Below are 18,636 nucleotides of genomic sequence, written 5' to 3' on the forward strand. Positions count from 1 at the left end.
AGAAGAACTGTGGCCTAGAATTTTTAAGGAGTCTAAGAAAAGTTTTTTTTTTGGGGGGGGGGGGAATGTGAGTGTTTGAGAGGTCAAGACTAATTTTGCAGGAGCCACCACTACAAATGTACAATGAATTCAATGTACATTGGCAGAGTACACATTTCATATACAACCTTGAAATTAGTCTTCTTATAGACAACCACAGAAACCAAGAAACACAATAGAATCCACAAAACCCCACACACAACAAACACCAAATAAAAAAAAACAAACAATCCACAGAGTACTCGAAAGTGAGTCCACAGCCACAGAGCAAGGTCAAAGGCTGCAGCTGATCCAGGAGTCCATTGGCTGCAGGCCACCAGGCTCCTGGACCAAGGTCTTGACGTTAAAGCGGTGAAAGGTACCCTGATACTCCATCCCCCTCACCCTAGACAGCATAAAGATACTGTAAACGGGTGGGTCATGGGTATCTGCTATAGGTTGTGGTAGGAGCAAAACACTGAGCACAGTTTACAGATGATGGTCTAGATTAATGCAAATGCCGAAGGCTGGTTTGAGATATTAGAAGTAGTAATGATCAAGATTAGCCACTGCAGAGTGTAATGTGGTCAAGGAGGAGAAAATAAGGTCTCACATCAATAGGATGTGCGGGGGGGGGGGGGGGGATATAGAAATAGGAAGGGGAGTTTTGGTGGATCCTGAAGGTGAGCCATTGTGAATGGTATGTTTCCAACTTCAAAAGAATCCACCTGAAGAAAACTTTGTCTTCACTTCTGAAAACTGAGACAAAACAAGTCTCAATTAAATGGTGATGGCCTCCTCCTGCATGCAGTCTGCTCATCACTCATACATGATTGAAACCTTTGCAAGAGTTGTCCCATTGGATGCTAATTCACATCTCAGGCCTTACTAGAGAGAAAAAAGATCACTGATTTCATGTTGCAAGTTTCTTATTTTATTTAACAGATGATGTTTCATAGAAATTCAATTTTGAAGCAGAAAAAAATATTTTGCTTTGTAATTTCACTTCCATGTCCATTTACACTTCTGATATATTTAATCCTTTTGCTGTTAGTCACCCCCTTTCTGCTTCAGCATAACTAGTGGAAAGCGGACCTACAATTCCCCAATCTTCATCTGGTCTGGATAGTCATATTGGAGTCAGTGAAACCTTACTATTTCTGTTCCAAGGCTCAACATGTGAAGCCTAGAGATCCTTGGTCATATACTTCAGCTTGCAACAGTTCCTTTTGATTCCACCTTTTGTTAATGAACTCTATCTCACCCATATTATGTATGCAAGCACAACATTGCAGATATTGGCCAAACATCCCATGGAGCCCACCTCATATGAATCCCTCAACATCTACCTCTTAAACTCTGTTATCTTCAGATATTCTGTGGATAAAGGCAAGTACAGATGTCTGATGGCTTCTTGACAATAGGGGCACTGCATCACATACTGTGCATATTTCTGCCTTTGTCTTTAATTGCCCCCTTTTCTCTCTTTCTCTGACATGCAAATGTCAATTTATTATGATGGGTAGGGCAGATAATTTTTAACCCTCTTCTATTCCTTGGAACTTTATTCCCTCGAATGGAAACGATTCAGCAGAGATTTGACAGAGGTATGAAAAATTATGACGGGTATAGATAATGGAAAAAGCCTGCTTGCATTTACCACGAGGTTGGGTGAAACTACAACCAGGTGTCTTGGATTAAGGGTGAAAGGTGAGAAGCTTAAAGGGAAGATGAGGAGAAACTTCGAAAGACTTTCGAGAGTGTGGAATGAGCTGCCGACACAAATGGTGCATGCGAGCTCAATTTCAAAGCATATGGAAAGTCTGGAAAGGTACATGGATAGTAGGGATATGGAGGGCTATGGTCCAGGTATTTGCTTGTTACAAATATGAAAGTGAAAATAATGTTGCAAATGTCACTCCACTGGGAGAAAGTCAAAAGCAAGGAAATTATAGGCCAGTTAGCCTAACCTCAGTGGTTGGGAAAGTGTTGGAGTCTGTTATTAAGGATGAGATTTCAAGGTACGTGGAGACTAATGTTAAAATAAGTCAAAGTCAGCATGATTTCTGTCAAGAGACATCTTGTATTAACAAATCTATTAGAATTCTCTGAGGAAGTAACAAGCAGGGTGGACAAAGGAGAGGCTGTGGATGTCATTGACTTAGATTTTCTGAAGGCATTTGATAAGGTGCCACACGAGGCTGCTTAACAAGATAAAATCCTACGGCACTGCAGGGAAGATGCTGGCATGGATAGAGGAATGGCTAACAGATAGAAGGCAGTGAGTGGGAATAAAAGGGGGCCTTTTCTAGTTTGCTGCTAGTGACTATTGGTGTTCCTCAGGGGTCAGTATTGGGACCGTTGTTTTTCACATTGTTTGTCAATGATTTAAATAATGGAATTGATCACTTTGTGGCAAAGTTTGTGGATGATACAAAGGTAGGTGGAAGGAGTAGGTAGTGCTGAGGAAGCAATGCCATTGTACCAGGACTTAGACAAATTGGAAGAATGGGCAAAAAAGTGGCAGATGGAATACAGTGTTGAGAAATGTATGATAATGCATTTTGGTAAAAGGAACAATAGTGGAACAACATTTATTATCTAAATGGGGAGAAGGTTCAAACATCAGAGGTGCAGAGGGACTTCAGTCCTCATGCAAGACTCCCAGAATAATTTACAGGTTGAGTCTGTGGTAAAGACGGCAAATGCAATGTTGGCATTTATTCCAGGGGGAACAGATTATAAAAGCAAGGAGATAATTATTAGGCACTGGTCAGACCACACTTGGAGTATTGGGTCCCATATCTCAGATAGGATATGCTGTCATTGGAGAGAGTCTATAGGAGGTTCATGAGGATGATTCTGGGAATGAAGGGGTTAATATATGAGGAGTGTTTGGCAGCTTTGGGTCTGTACCAAATTGGAAGAATGTGTGGCAGGGATCTCATTGAAACCTACTGAATGTTGAAAGGATATTTCCTATGGTGGAGGTATCCAGAACTGGAGGAAACAGCCTCAAAGTTGAGGGGCAACCTTTTAAAACAGGGGTCAGGAGGAATTTTTTTTTGCCAGAGAGTGGTGAATCTGTGGAATGTTCTGCTACAGACTGCAGTGAAGGCTAAGTCCGTGGATATATTTAAGGTGGAAATTAATCGTATCCTGATCGGTCAGGGCATCAAAGGATATGGCACAGAGCACAGCAGCAAGCTGAACCGGCCCGTTCCTCGCCTCGGGCCCCAACACCCTGACCTTTTCAATCTGACCTGGCACCTAAATCATCATCCAAACATCAGGCTCAGTCACTTCGATACACTCCGAGGCCTGTACCCTGCCACTTCGATTTGGCCTGTACCCAACCTTTCCAATTCAGCCCGGCACTTAAACCCATCGAACCTCGGCCCTTCCTTGCTCTCGGTGACAGGCCCGCTGCCTCATCAAATTGCCTCCAAGTCCAAAGTGATGTCACAGTCTACTGTTTGTGATCAATTACCAGGAAAGAGAGATTAACAAAATATTTAGTTATCTTTGTTTCATTATTCACCAACCAGAAGTCACTGAGATTCACCAGTGTCATGATAAACTAGAGGCTCCATTAGAAGGGACACACACAAAATGCTGGAATAACTCAGCAGGCCAGGCAGCATCTATGGAAAAAAAAAAAGAGTACAATCGACATTTCAGGCCGAGACCCTTCATCAGTCCTGCTGAAGGGTCTCAACACAAAACATCGACTGTTGATTCATTTCCATAGATGCTGCCTGGCCTGCTGAGTTCCCCCAGCATTTTGTGTTTTGCTTGGATTTTCAGCATGTGGATTTTCTCTCATTTTCCATTAGAAGTGATTATTGTTTATAAGCAGTGTTAGATCAAGGGCTTTCTGCATTCTCTGAGCAGTTCTGTTAATGTTTACCAAAAAAAAATCCAACCCAAGAAACTGAACCAGAATTTCCAAGGCTTCCAGCTCCTGTATTAGCGTGGCTACTGTGTGCTGGTTATTAATGCAAACAATGCATTTCAACGTTTTGATAAGACACATGATAAAAAGAATCTGAATCTAATCTAGAAAATTGAATAAGTAAAAAATTTTCCCTTCACTCCTTACTCACGCTCTCACCACACTTCTCACTAAAATATTAGCTTACTTTAATACGGGCCATCTCTGTCCATATTGTGGATATCACAGTCTTAACTCCTCTTAGGGACAAAGAACAGGAAATCTGATAATACAACACACATTTGTGCTCAGGGCTCAAACATTGGAAGCAGCTCAAGTATCATTGACTTTAACTGCCTGGCATACTGGAATGGTTCAACTTCAAAATCAGAAATCTAGACTTAACAAACAACAGTTCCTTCATTGTTGTTGGAACAAAATCCAGAAACTCTATGAAAAGCTCTTTGGGTGCACCACCCATATTATGTACCTGTAGCAGTTCAAGGCAATGTACCAGTGTGAATAACAATGGCTGGCTTTCTTAATGCTACCCACATTATAAAAATCAGTAAATATACAAAAACTTCATACCCAATCATATACATGCTACGTAAGCAGCTGGTGCATATCACAACAACACATCAAAGTTGCTGGTGAACACAGCAGGCCAGGCAGCATCTATAGGAAGAGGTACAGTCGACGTTTCAGGCCAAGACCCTTTGTCAGGACTAACTGAAGGAAGAGCTAGTAAGAGATTTGAAAGTGGGAGTGGGAGGGGGAGATCCAAAATGATAGGAGAAGACAGGAGGGGGAGGGATGGAGCCAAGAGCTGGACAGGTGATTGGCAAAGGGGATATGAGAGGATCATGGGACAGGAGGCCTAGGGAGAAGGAAAGGGGTGGGGGGGGGGGGAAGAAAAATCCCAGAGGATGGGCAAGGGGTATAGTCAGAGGGACAGACGGAGAAAAAGGAGAGAGATAGAAAGAATATGTGTATATAAATAAATAACGGATGGGGTACGAGGGGGAGGTGGGGCATTAGCGGAAGTTAGAGAAGTCAATGTTCATGCCATCAGGTTGGAGACTACCCAGACAGAATATAAGGTGTTGTTCCTCCAACCTGAGTGTGGCTTCATCTTTACAGTAGAGGAGGCTGTGGATAGACATGTCAGAATGGGAATGGGATGTGGAATTAAAAGTGTGGCCACTGGGAGATCCTGCTTTCTCTGGCGGACAGAGCGTAGGTGTTCAGCAAAATGGTCTCCCAGTCTGCATCGGGTCTCGCCAATATATAGAAGGCCACATCGGGAGCACCGGATGCAGTATATCACCCCAGCCGACTCACAGGTGAAGTGTCGCCTCACCCGGAAGGACTGTCTGGGGCCCTGAATGGTGGTAAGGGAGGAAGTGTAAGGGCATGTGTAGCACTTGTTCCGCTTACAAGGATAAGTGCCAGGAGGGAGATCAGTGGGGAGGGATGAGGGGGACGAATGGAAAAGGGAGTCGCATAGGGAGCAATCCCTGCGGAAAGCCGGGGGGGGGGGGGGGGGGAGTGAAAGATCTGCTTAGTGGTGGGATCCCGTTGGAGGTGGTGGAAGTTACGGAGAATAATATGTTGGACCCGGAGGCTGGTGGGGTGGTAGGTGAGGACTAGGGGAACCCTATTCCTAGTGGGGTGGCAGGAGGATGGAGTGAGAGCAGATGTGCGTGAAATGGGGGAGATGCGTTTGAGAGCACAGTTGATGGTGGAGGAAGGGAAGCCCCTTTCTTTAAAAAAGGACATCTCCCTCGTCCTGGAATGAAAAGCCTCATCCTGAGAGCAGATGCAGTGGAGGCGGAGGAATTGCGAGAAGGGGATGGCATTTTTGCAAGAGACAGGGTGAGAAGAGGAATAGTCCAGATAGCTGTGAGAGTCAGTAGGCTTATAGTAGACATCAGTGGATAAGCTGTCTCCAGAGATAGAGACAGAAAGATCTAGAAAGGGGAGGGAGGTGTCGGAAATGGACCAGGTAAACTTGAGGGCAGGGTGAAAGTTGGGTGCATATCACAAGTCCTGATTATGCGACCACTGACACCAGGCATTTCTGAAGAGGATTGATAATGGCTGCGGTCACTCGTCTTGCAAGGACACGGCCCAGAAGGCAATGGCAAACTGCTTCTGTAGAAAAATTTGCCAAGATCAATCATGATCATGGAAAGACCATGATCGCCCACGTCATATGACACGGCACATAACGAACGAACGAACGAACGAACATGACGCAATGCTGTAGCAAGTAGAGCCACTGTCTCACAGCACCAGACCCTGGGTTCTGATGCTGCCTTTGTGGAGTTTGCACATTCTCCTGTGGTTCAGGGACCCTGATTTCCTCCCACATCCCAAACATATGTGGGTTAATTGTTTACTGCAAATTGCTCCTGGCCCATAGATGAGAGCCAATAGGAATGTGGAGAGAGTAAAACAGGAATGTGCTTGATAGCTAAAGTGAATTTGATGGATTGAAGGGCCCTTTCCCATGTCGTATTATTTTGAGACTCCACCTATGACAAATTTACCATGCCACATATGGTAAGATATGCCCTTGTATTTCCCTAACCCTGTTTATCACTTTATACCAGGAGTAGGCTGGAGTCATAGAATACAACTATTTCCTTTTAAAATAAGCCCAGTAGACATGCTCGCAGTTACCCATAATCCATGAGTTCATTAAGTGTCGTGGTAAAGAAATAGATATAACAGGGAACATTATAGCTGTCATTACAAATTAACCACAAAACCAATAAATTATGTCATTCCTCTTGTTCCTGCTTGGGATTCAGTCGAGATGGAAAGGAAAGGTCATTAGTGCAATGGCATTTGTAATGGTTAAGCATCATGGACGCCTGGTACAATTCCCATAGTGGACCAGTACAGTAGCGTAGTGATTAGCACAACGTTTTGCGGTACAGGTGACCTGGGTTCAATTCCTGCCACTGTCTGCAAAGAGTTTGTACACTTTCCCTGTGACTGTGCGGGGTTCCTCCAGCTTTCTCCCACAGTCTAAAGACCTACCGTTTGTACGTTAATTGGTCATCGTAAATTGTGTCGTGATTCATCTAGGGTTGAATCGGGGGACTGCTGGGTGGCGTGGCTTGAAGGGCCGGTAGGAACTATTTTGCGCTGTATCTCAATAAATAAATAAGGCCCCAAGTACTAAAAGACATGGCAGGAACATGTAATATGATCATAATACAGGCATCCATTAGTCTCATGAGACCATGGATTTGTGCCTTGGAAGGTTTCCAGGGCGCAGGCCTGGGCAAGGTTGTATGGAAGACTAGCAGCTGCCCATGCTGCAAGTCTCTCCTCTCCACGCCACCGACGTTGTCCAAGGGAAGGGCACTAGGGCCAATACAGCTTGGCACTGGTGTCGTCGCAGAGCAATGTGCAGTTAAGTGCCTTGTTCAAGGACATAACACGCTGCCTCAGCTGAGGCTCGAACTAGCAACCTTCAGATCACTAGACTGATGCCTTAACCACTTGGCCACACGCCAACATAATATGATATTACTGGTTTAAATACATGGAGGTTAGAAATGTGTGTGAAACCATGAACACCACGGTAACCCTGCAAGCTCCACCAGTCCTTCAAACTTCCAAGATTCCTACATTTTAAGAAACTCACCCTCACCATCCAGACATTCTTTAAAACCTACCCCTGTTACTGATTAGTTTAATCATGAAGTATCATGGGGACTTTGCACTGTATTAGTGGTGAAGTACAACTGAAACCGATTGTAAATCTGCAGCACAAGTACAGAGTTAATATCATGCAGCAATGCCATGCATGGACTTGCAAGAACCCTATAACATATTAACAAACTTGGTCAGTGATCATGGACTTCACGATATTCGCAACTCCATGAAATCAGCCTATTCTGTAATTTACGGCTCAAGCGAACTCAACTACAGATGTTTACCCATACAAGCTTTGAATTCATGGGTATGGTTTTGAATTCTACCTATATGGATACATGCTTAGAGGTATCATTCAGCTTCAGCAGAGTGCTGAATTATGAAGGCTAGCTTGAGACTGTAGTCTCAAGATCAGATGCATGGGGACCCTGACATTGACGAAAGGATTCAGTTAAGGTTGATACAGGTTGGTTCCTTCCATCAGAGGGCTGATTGAAAACAATGGGACATAAATTTTGAAAATTAAAACTAACACAAAAAGCTGGAAATCTTTCACAATGGCTCAATTCAACTTTTAAATGGAAGACAGGCAATTGTACAGCCAGTGTTGAACTTTGAAGTGCTGTCACTGTTGTAGTATTATGGAGACATTTGTAGGAACTAGCTTACGTGGGAATCATGGTCTTTTTGACTTCTTACCTGTCCAGAGTGACAGCACAGTTAGACTGAATGGTTTTCTTTCCGATGGAGTCAAGGGCATTCATATCAAAGACAGTCATGATTTATGTGGTCTTGATATTGTACATAGACTGCCTCACTGTCATTAAAATGAGTTCATCTTCATTCTTGGTATTTAGACATCTCTCAACATCTCCTTGGAACAGTCTGCTGTCCCCGCAGCTACCATAACCCTGACACTCAAGAGGATGACAGTAATCAACCTTAAAAACTATAGTCCAGTAGCACTGGCCTCAACAACAAAGTGCTTTGAGCAACTGGTTATGGATTGCATTAAATCCCATCTTCCTGCTACATTAGACCATCTCCAGTTTGTTTATTGCCTAAAAATCAGCCCAGGGATGATGCTATAGCCTCTGCCCTCCCACCTGGAAATTGATGCCTCATGTCAGGATGCTGTTTATCGACTTCAGCTTGCCATTTAATACAATCATCCCTCAGTAGTTGGTGGGTATACTGTCTTCATTAGGTCTCAACATCTCTCTCAGTAACTGGATCTTAGACTTCTTGACAGAAAGTTCACTGTTGGCAGCAACACCTGTAGCTCCATCACACTGAGCACTGGCAGCCCCAGGGCTGTGTGCTCAACCCTCTGTTGACATATGGCTGTACTGCTGGATCCAGTTCAAACCAAACCATCAAGTTCTCTCAGGACACAACAATGGTTGGCCTCATCAACAAAGGTGACAAGATGATGTACAGAGAGGAGGTAGAGCAGCTTATAGAAAGGTGTGAGCACAACAGATTGAGTCCCAATATGAACAGCACCAAAAAGATGATTGTAGATTTTAGGAAGGTGTAGCCTGACCACTCCTCACTGTGCATAAACATCTCCTCTGTGGACAGAGTTAGGAGCACCCAGTTTCTGGGAGTGCACATAACAGATGATTTTACCTGGTCCCTCAACACCACCTCTTTAGTCAAGAAAGCACAGCAGCATTCCAACTCCGAGGAGATTGAGGCACACAAGACTCCCTTCCCATCTATTCTAACCAATATTTACAGGAGCACCATTGAGAGCATCCTGACTAGCTGCGTCACCATCTGGTACAGGAATTACAAGTCACAAGACCATACAAAGGATTGCAAGGAGTATTGAGAGGATCATTAGGGTCTCCCTTCAACCCATCAGAGATATTTATCAGGAGTGCTGTGTACACAGGGCCCTTAGCATTGTCAGTAATCCCCCTCATCCACCCAACAATCTCTTTGACCCCCTAACATCAGGCAGGAAGTACCGTAACATTAGGAAAAGAACTGTTAGGATGGGAAACAGCTTCTCCTGCCAGGCTGCGAGTCCTGAACTCCCTGCCATCACCCAGCCCTCATCACATATGAAGTGCCAGTAGTGTTGTACTGTTTACTTTTTAAACTTGTGCCATAAATGCACCTTATTAAGTTATTTGCGATTTGTTAATTTATTGATATTACGTTATGCATGTGTACAAGTTATATGTGCTGTGTGTCCCATCTGGCAGTATACAGTTGAAATGACAATAAACTTAAAGTTGAAATTTAGTGGGCCTTAAGTGAAGCACTAAAGCACTTGCATGTCATGGTGAGCAGCCATCAGCATTCGTTCTTTAGATCACTAAAGCCAACAATCAGGAGGCAGTGTCAAACACACTCAAATTCCATTGCACGCTGGTATGCAAGCAACGCTACTTAGTGTATCTGCAACAGCCAAGTACAGCGTCAAACAAGGCCGCATTATCAAGAGTGTTGTGGCAATCTTTCTTGTTGAAAGGTGACTCCTCACCTCCGAACTTCCTGTAGGAGCAGACCTACTGGGAAATTGTCCAGTTTACAGTGATTATTGGCAAGAATCAAGGTCACCCAACCTTTAATGATTGAGGTGCAGCACACAGGTGAGTCGTGTGCTTGTGTACACCAGGAGGCCACGTTCTAAGCATTCAATGTTTTCACAGAAAGATGGCAGAGTGATGGATCTTAACCTCAAAATCAGCAAGTTTGCCTCTACACAACACTGCTCTATGAAAACAAGGCATAATGGAAACAGCCTGGAAAATCTGAACCAACTTCCTTATTGCAGGAGCTGCACTCAGAAGACAGACACAAGATAATAAGAAATGGAAAGAGTAGGACATATTGTGGGGACACTACTCGCAGCAAGGATCTTCAAAGACCCACAACAGTTTCAGAAGAAATGTTCATTATCTTCAGTTGTAACTGGATGACTTCTTACACTAAGACCATGCCCTCTAGTGCTGGACTCTTCTGAGAGAGGAAGCATTGTTTCAGCATTTATCTGTCTATCTCCCTAAAAACCATATGCTTCAATAAGATCACTTATCATTCTTCTACACACAAGTATCTGTTTAACATTTTTCCCCACCCTGGGATCATCCTGGTGCATTTATTCAGAATCACCTCCAGTAAAGTAACGTAGAACATACAGCCCTCTGGCCTGTGACGTCTGTGCCAAATTGTGATGCTAAATTCCAAATTAATTTAATCTGATCCACCTGCATATGGACTACACTATAAATTCTGTACCTGTCTAAATGCCTCTTGACCAAAATCTGTGTTGGCATATTGAAGGTGGTGGTGAAATTCACCATTGATAGTACCCTGGTTTCCTTTATTATAATATCAGGATTCATATCCTCAATTCAGCTAATATTCAGGATAATGCATAAACAGAGGATATTTGCAACCTAATAAATACTACGCATTGCAGATCAGACAGAGGTTAAAGTCTAAAACACCATTGAAAGAGCAGGTAGAATTAGTGCTTCTTCTACTCTCCATTTTCATTTGCCTTCCTTGATGGTCTATGAACACAACTTCACTATTCCTTTTCTTTTGTTCTGTGAATTTTTGTAATTTATAGATTCCTGTGTACTTGCATGGTACTGCCGTCACAAAATAACAACTTTCATATCATATGTCAGTGATTATGAATCTGATTCTGGTTATGTTGTGTAAATGTCAGCTCTGGCCCAGTGGATAATACCGTCATCTTGAATTCCAACTATGCTGACAACTTAAGTAAAAGAAAAATTAAAATAGACCAGTACTTCAGTGTATTATCTAATTCTGCATTGTTGCAAGTACAGTATTATCTTTCAACTGAGCTTTTAAACTGGAAACCCACTGCCTGGGTACCTGTAAAGAATTCCCTGCTATTGTTTTGATTAACAGTTGGGGAGGTTTACTGTGTTTCCCTGATCAATACTAATCTCTCAAGTACCATCACAAAAACATCAAGTACCATTACAGAAACAACAGGAATTCTGCAGATGCTGGAAATTCAAGCAACACACATCAAAGTTGCCGGTGAACGCAGCAGGCCAGGCAGCATCTCTAGGGAGGGGTGCAGTCGACGTTTCAGGCCGAGAACCTTCGTCAGGACTAACTGAAGGAAGAGTTAGTAAGAGATTTGAAAGTGGGAGGGGGAGGGGGAGATCCAAAATGATAGGAGAAGACAGGAGGGGGAGGGATGGAGCCAAGAGCTGGACAGGTGATTGGCAAAAGGGATACGAGAGGATCATGGGACAGGAGGCCTAGGGAGAAAGAAAAGGGGGAGGGGGGAAGCCCAGAGGATGGGCAAGGGGTATAGTGAAAGGGACAGAGGGAGAAAAAGAAGAGAGAAAAAATATATAATAATAATAAATAAATAAATAACAGATGGGGTATGAAGGGGAGGTGGGGCATTAACGTAAGTTAGAGAAGTCAATGTTCATGCCATCAGGTTGGAGGCTACCCAGACAGAATATAAGGTGTTGTTCCTCCAACCTGAGTGTGGCTTCATCTTTACAGTAGAGGAGGCCGTGGATAGACATGTCAGAATGGGAATGGGGTGTGGAATTAAAATGTGTGGCCACTGGGAGATCCTGCTTTCTCTGGCGGACAGAGCGTAGGTGTTCAGCAAAGCGGTCTCCTAGTCTGTGTCGGGTCTCGCCAATATAGAGAAGGCCACATCGGGAGCACCAGACGCAGTATATCACCCCAGCCGACTCACAGGTGAAGTGTTGCCTCACCTGGAAGGACTGTCTGGGGCCCTGAATGTTGGTAAGGGAGGAAGTGTAAGGGCATGTGTAGCACTTGTTCCGCTTACAAGGATAAGTGCCAGGAGGGAGATCGGTGGGAAGGGGTGGGGGGGGGGTACGAATGGACAAGGGAGTCGCGTAGGGAGCGATCCCTGCGGAAAGCAGAGAGAGAAGGGGAGGGAAAGATCTGCTTAGTGGTGGGATCCCGTTGGAGGTGGCGGAAGTTATGGAGAATAATATGTTGGACCCGGAGGCTGGTGGGGTGGTAGGTGAGGACCAGGGGAATCCTATTCCTAGTGCGGTGGTGGGAGATTGGAGTGAGAGCAGATGTGCGTGAAATGGGGGAGATGCGTTTGAGAGCAGTTGATAGTGGAGGAAGGGAAGCCCCTTTCTTTAAAAAAGGAGGACATCTCCCTCGTCCTGGAATGAAAGGCCTCATCCTGAGAGCAGATGCAGCGGAGACAGAGGAATTGCGAGAAGGGGATGGCATTTTTGCAAGAGACAGGGTGAGAAGAGGAATAGTCCAGATAGCTGTGAGAGTCAGTAGGCTTATAGTAGACATCAGTGGATAAGCTGTCTCCAAAGACAGAGACAGAAAGATCTAGAAAGGGGAGGGCGGTGTCAGAAATGGACCAGGTAAACTTGAGGGCAGGGTGAAAGTTGGAGGCAAAGTTAATAAAGTCAACGAGCTCACCATGCGTGCAGGAAGCAGCGCCAATGCAGTCGTCGATGTAGCGAAGGAAAAGTGGGGGCAGATACCAGAATAGGCACGGAACATAGGTTGTTCCACAAAGCCAACAAAAAGGCAGGCATAGCTAGGACCCATACACGTTACATTACGCAGTACCATTACAGAGGCAGCAAGGTAGTGTAGTGGTCAGCGCAGTGCTTTACAGTACCAGTGACCAGGGTCCAATTCCCACCACTGTCTGGAAGGAGTTTGTACCTTCTCCCCATGACCGGGTGGGTTTCCTCCAGGTGCTCTGGTTTCCTCCTACATTCTAAAGATGTATCAATGGGTAGGTTAATTGGTCATTGTCAATTGTCCTGCGATTAGGCTTGGATTAAATCAGGGGATTGCTGGGCAGCACGCTTCAAAGGGCCAGAAGGGCCTACTCCATGCTGTACGTCAATAAATATGAACCTAGAAATTTCATACAAGTGAACAGAAAAGAACAATTTGTACTCATTTCTGGAGGTCCATCCAGATCCTTGCTGGGAAATTTCACCCCTGACTTTTCAGAGAATTATATCTTTATCCAGCACTATCTTTTCAATATTGTGAACAAGACATCAACAGTGGTAGGACACACAAAATTCATCCACCTTGAGATTTTCATCCTCACTGGATCTTGAAAGTGACAGCTCTTATCCACAGAACAACCAGCTTCTACTGAAACAACAACAGAAAACATTGGAAACACTCAGGAGGTCAACCAATATCAGTGGAAAGAGAAACAACTAACATTTCAGGTCCAGGATGCTTTCTCTGAGCTGATTTCCATCCAGATTCCCCTTAACTTGTGCTACATAGAGACTCTACAGTCATTTTTTTTTAAATCCTCACTGAGATGTGAGGCCTTCTGCAATCCCCAATAAAATCCCTCACATTTGCCTGACTATGCCCATGGACACAAGGTCATGGATGTTTCACGCACCACTGCCTAGCCTCAGAATCAGGTTGCTGATCTCTGCCACATCTCAGAGTTTAGTGCTCACTGCTGCTTTAGGACAGTCAGACTCCATAAAGAAAAAAAGGTGGGGCAGGGGGGAAGAGTCACTCACCTTTTCTACAGCATACAGGAGCACGCAAGATGGACACAGCATTTTTCTGCACTGCTACGCTTACAGAAAATTCAAGCATTCAGACACGGAGCTCTTGTCCTTAACAGACACACCCCAGGCGACCTCTTACCAGGGTTGGCTAATATAATCCTGGAGGGTCGCCAAATTTCTGAGCAGAGAACTTGTCTGCTACTGTTCGTTAGCTTGCCTGAGCAGTCTATCCTCTGTCTTCCAACCCCACTCTTATTTTTGTACCATCCATTCATTTTGTTACAATACAGCTTTAGATAGAACTGTGGTGTTTATATTGTTTACATGTCCTCTAGATTTGGTTGCACAGGTTGCAAGGATTAGTTTAAAAAAGCAATTGCTGTAGGAATGTGCAACACTTCAAAAGAGGATCAATGGATGGAAAGTCAATGTCAGCGCAGTGTTACACAGGGAAACTGAACAAATTCTTTATGCCACTATCATAAACCTCAGCGGAGTGACAAAGAAATAATATTTGACATTTTAGAAATAAGCAGAAGGGAGCAAAACGGACAGCTTACTGATGAAAGAATTGATCCACTAGGCCTTCCAAAACAAAATGCATGTCATTCAAGTTCTTCAAGTTTAGTGTCAAGCATCACTGTAATGCATTTGTTTATTTGCTTATGGTCAGGAATTTTACAACAGAACTCACAAGCAGGACACTTTTAAAAAATAAAAATTACAAGTTTGCAAATTAAAACATTTTAAATTTGAAATAATTAATTGCTGATGAAAGGAAGCTAGGAATTTCAACAATTCAAACCTGGCCCCCTTCTGTAGACAATAAAGTGAATATGATTAATGGCAATTAACCCTTAAATGGCCTCTGGGCTTACGTGATCCAATCTCTTCCTACAAAAGTGACTGAATTTCGTTGGCCTAAAGCACTTTGCGTCAATTCATGATCACGAAAGACAATAATTTTTTTTGACTATTTGTCCAATTTCCAAAACAGATTTAAAATGACTACCTAAAAAATGAAAGAATGTTTAACTTTGTCTGGCCCAGCAGTAAACTTTGATCGGCACACAACTATAAAGTGTACTACATTTACACACCCAGGCAACACAACAGCATCTCTCAAACCTTTCACCTTTACTACCAATGACAATGATGACAGAAGCTTGTAAATTCCTCTCAAGTCACACAAAACCAAAATACACTGCTGTTCGTTTGTCGTCGTTAGACCTTCCTCCATAAAATCAACGTGGACTACCTTTATCAGAGGTCTACAGCAGGTCAAGAAGACTGCTCACCACCACCTCAGAAGCAATCAGAGATGGACAATAAATGCTAGCAAAGCAAAGTCCAAATAATCAAAAAAAAGACTAAAAAGAAAAACATGTGTGTTTCTGCACAAAGATAATGACTGCTCACTAGCATCAATACTGCTACGACTATAATCAAAACTCTCCAAAATATTAACCTATGAAAATATATAATTATACTCTGCTGATGGGATAAAAACATAGGACAAGTACTGCCATTTGTACATAAACGTAGGAAACCCGATACAGATTGGGGGACCGCTTGGTCGAGCACCTCCACTCCGTCCACCACAACAGACAGGATCTCCCGGTAGCCACCCACTTCAACTCTGTTTCCCACTCCCATTCAGATATGTCCATACATGGCCTCCTCTACGGCCATGATGAGGCTAAACTCAGGTTGGAGGAGCAACACCTCATATACCGTCTAGGTAGTCTCCAGCCCCTTGGTACGAACATAGAATTCTCCAACTTCCGGTAATTCCCTCCCCCTCCCTTCCTCTATCCCTCTTTCACTCTACCCCCTCCCCCAGCTCCCTCATGGTTCCACCTCCTTCTACTACCCATTGTTTTCAGGGCTATGACGTCAATGCTTCCCCTCCCCCACCCCTTTGTCTTTCAAATTACTGGTCTTTCAACTGAAGCTACAAGCATTCTTCAAATCCTTCCCCATCTTTCATTCTTCAGTCCTGACGAAGGGTTCCGGCCCAAAACGTCGGCTCATCGTTTCTAACTGATGCTGCCCGACCTGCTGAGTTCATCCAGCGTACTGAAAGTGTAGCTTTGATCACAGCATCTGCAGATTATTTTGTGTTCCAGCCAGGCATTTACAAGCGAAATGAGGAAATACACTTGCCCACACAAACTCTGTGGAAATTGGGAACTTACCCCTTCAATTAACATGGGTTTGCTGATCTATCTGAAATTTCCGACAATAAGTAACCTTTACCTCTCAGTGTAAAGATTTTTGGAAATCAGCCACAGTGAGCTTAGTACACAGCATCAAGTTCAAAGTAAATTATCAAAGTACATGTGGCACCATGTACTGCCCTGAGATTCATTTTCTTGTGGACAATCACAGCAAATACAAGAAAAACAATACATTGCAAGTACAAAAATAAATAAGCAATAAATCTTGAGAGCATAAGGTGAAGAGTCATTGAAAGCAAGTGCATAGGTTGTGCCAACAGCTCAGTGATGGGGTGAGTGAAGCTATCACCACTGTTTCTAGAACCAGTTTATGGAGTTAAATGGCCCTATTCTTGATCCTACATAGACTAAAAACTAACAACATGCCAGAACATAAGGGCTTCTTTAATTCCCAAAAGAGTAGATGGGCTATTAGATCAAAGACAGATAGTCAATGAGGTTTAGTGCATCAACTGGCTGAAGATCTTCCTGGAGCTGCCAATGCAGAGTAAAAAATGCTTTGCCCAAATGGCATGCTTGGACAATAACCATTTACACAGTACGAGGGCAACACAGTTGCGCAGGGGTTACCCTAACACTTTATAGGGCCAGTAATCGGTGTTCAGCTCCCGCCACTGACCGCGAGGAGTTTATGTTCTCCCCATGACTGCATGGGGAGCTCTGGCTTCCAGAACTCCAGCTGCTTTGGTTTCCTCCCACATAAATTCCAAAGACGCACGAGTAGCAAGTTGTGGCTATGCTATATTGGCATGGTAACATTTGCAGGATGCTCCCCAGCACGTTCTCAGGCTGTGTTCGTCAACGACGCATTTCACTGTAAGTTTCGATACACACGTGACAAATAAAGCTAATCTTTATCTTCCACATTTACACAATGTCCGTAAAATCGGAACGCTGCACAAAGTGTGAGTGCATTTCTCACACCTTGAGGGTTGGTACTGGAAGATGGTGGGGGAAAGAAAAGGAAATGGATTCATAGTGGCTGAAACAGCAAGACAGCAATCTCACAATTTAAGCCTTCTCGTTGGTAACAACGTAGCCAAATCCCAAAACTCAAGACCAAGCGAAGTAAAATATTAACCAGTGAGGGAATTGTAGGATTGATCAGAGGTCAGTTCTTGGAGCCAGTAAACAATTATTATTGAGAAATATAGTCAGCCTATTTTCCATATGATTTGAATGTCTTTATTCAACGTTTGATGATAGGCATATTGTTCGAATACAAGATTATCCAATGTTCTGATCTACTTATTTGTCAAATTTAAAACCAACCATAGAAACATTTGCATTCACTCAACAAGAAAAACAACAGCCACTTGCTTTTCTGGGGGAGTTGTGAGGGAAGCGACCATAATATTGAAGCATTCCCTCTAAACAGGTTTTGTTAGCCCGGGTGTGGCAAAGTTCCATCCTCTGCTGTCCATTGTTCACCAGAAACACGTTTCTAAACTAGGTTTTTGCCAAGTGCCGCATAGAAAGAACATCACCTGTTCCCTCCAGTTCACACTTCTGTAAAGTGTATCAATTAAATCTAGATGATACTCACAGAGGAAGCCCCAATTGTTTAATAGGGTGGTTCCGCACATTGGAGATTATGTTCTTAAAATTAATAATTCAAAGATAGCAGTTTCAAATCCTACCATGGTAGTTAAGGAATTTGAATTCGCTCTAAGCATTGTTATTGCGAATTGAGTAAAAGCCAGATTGTGGCAAAAAAAAAGGGAACCGAACTGGTTCATCACTGCCTTGAAGGAAGGGAACATCACTCTTCTACACTGTGTACCGCAATAATATGATCAAAGCTCCTCTGTCTCCTCTGAATGTTATTTACGAGACACGCAGAGAACTGGGGAGGGAAGTATATGCCGGTATCGATACTGACCCACCAAATAGTCTAAAAACTTACAGATAATGACAGGAGAATAAACAAGTACAAACAACAGAAAATTGGCAGATGCTGGAAATCCAAGCAACACACACGAAATGCTGGAGGAACTCAGCAGGCCAGGCAGCATCTATGGTGGGGGGGGGGGGGGGGGAAAAGAGTACAGTCGACGTTTCGGGCCGAGACAACAGGACTGAACAAGTAATTGTTAAGGCCAGAAGGAAGAAGCAGTGGTTTAATCCACACAACTAGATAGAAATACTCAAAGAGATTCATCGATAACAACTGGGCAAATCTGAACCAATTCGAAGGCAGCACCATTACTGCATGGGGCACCCAGTCTAGCAGCGGCCGTGT

General features: G+C 43.7%; 1 protein-coding gene across 6 annotated transcripts in view; it reads right to left on the minus strand.

Annotated features, from left to right (window-relative positions):
* Window positions 1–18,636, minus strand: part of LOC140191897 (rho GTPase-activating protein 27-like) — a 272,124-nt gene that overhangs the window by 90,189 nt on the left and 163,299 nt on the right. The gene's annotated exons all lie outside the window — the stretch shown is intronic.

Source organism: Mobula birostris, chromosome X (genome assembly GCF_030028105.1).
Source record: "Mobula birostris isolate sMobBir1 chromosome X, sMobBir1.hap1, whole genome shotgun sequence".
In the NCBI taxonomy this organism is placed as follows: domain Eukaryota; kingdom Metazoa; phylum Chordata; class Chondrichthyes; order Myliobatiformes; family Myliobatidae; genus Mobula; species Mobula birostris.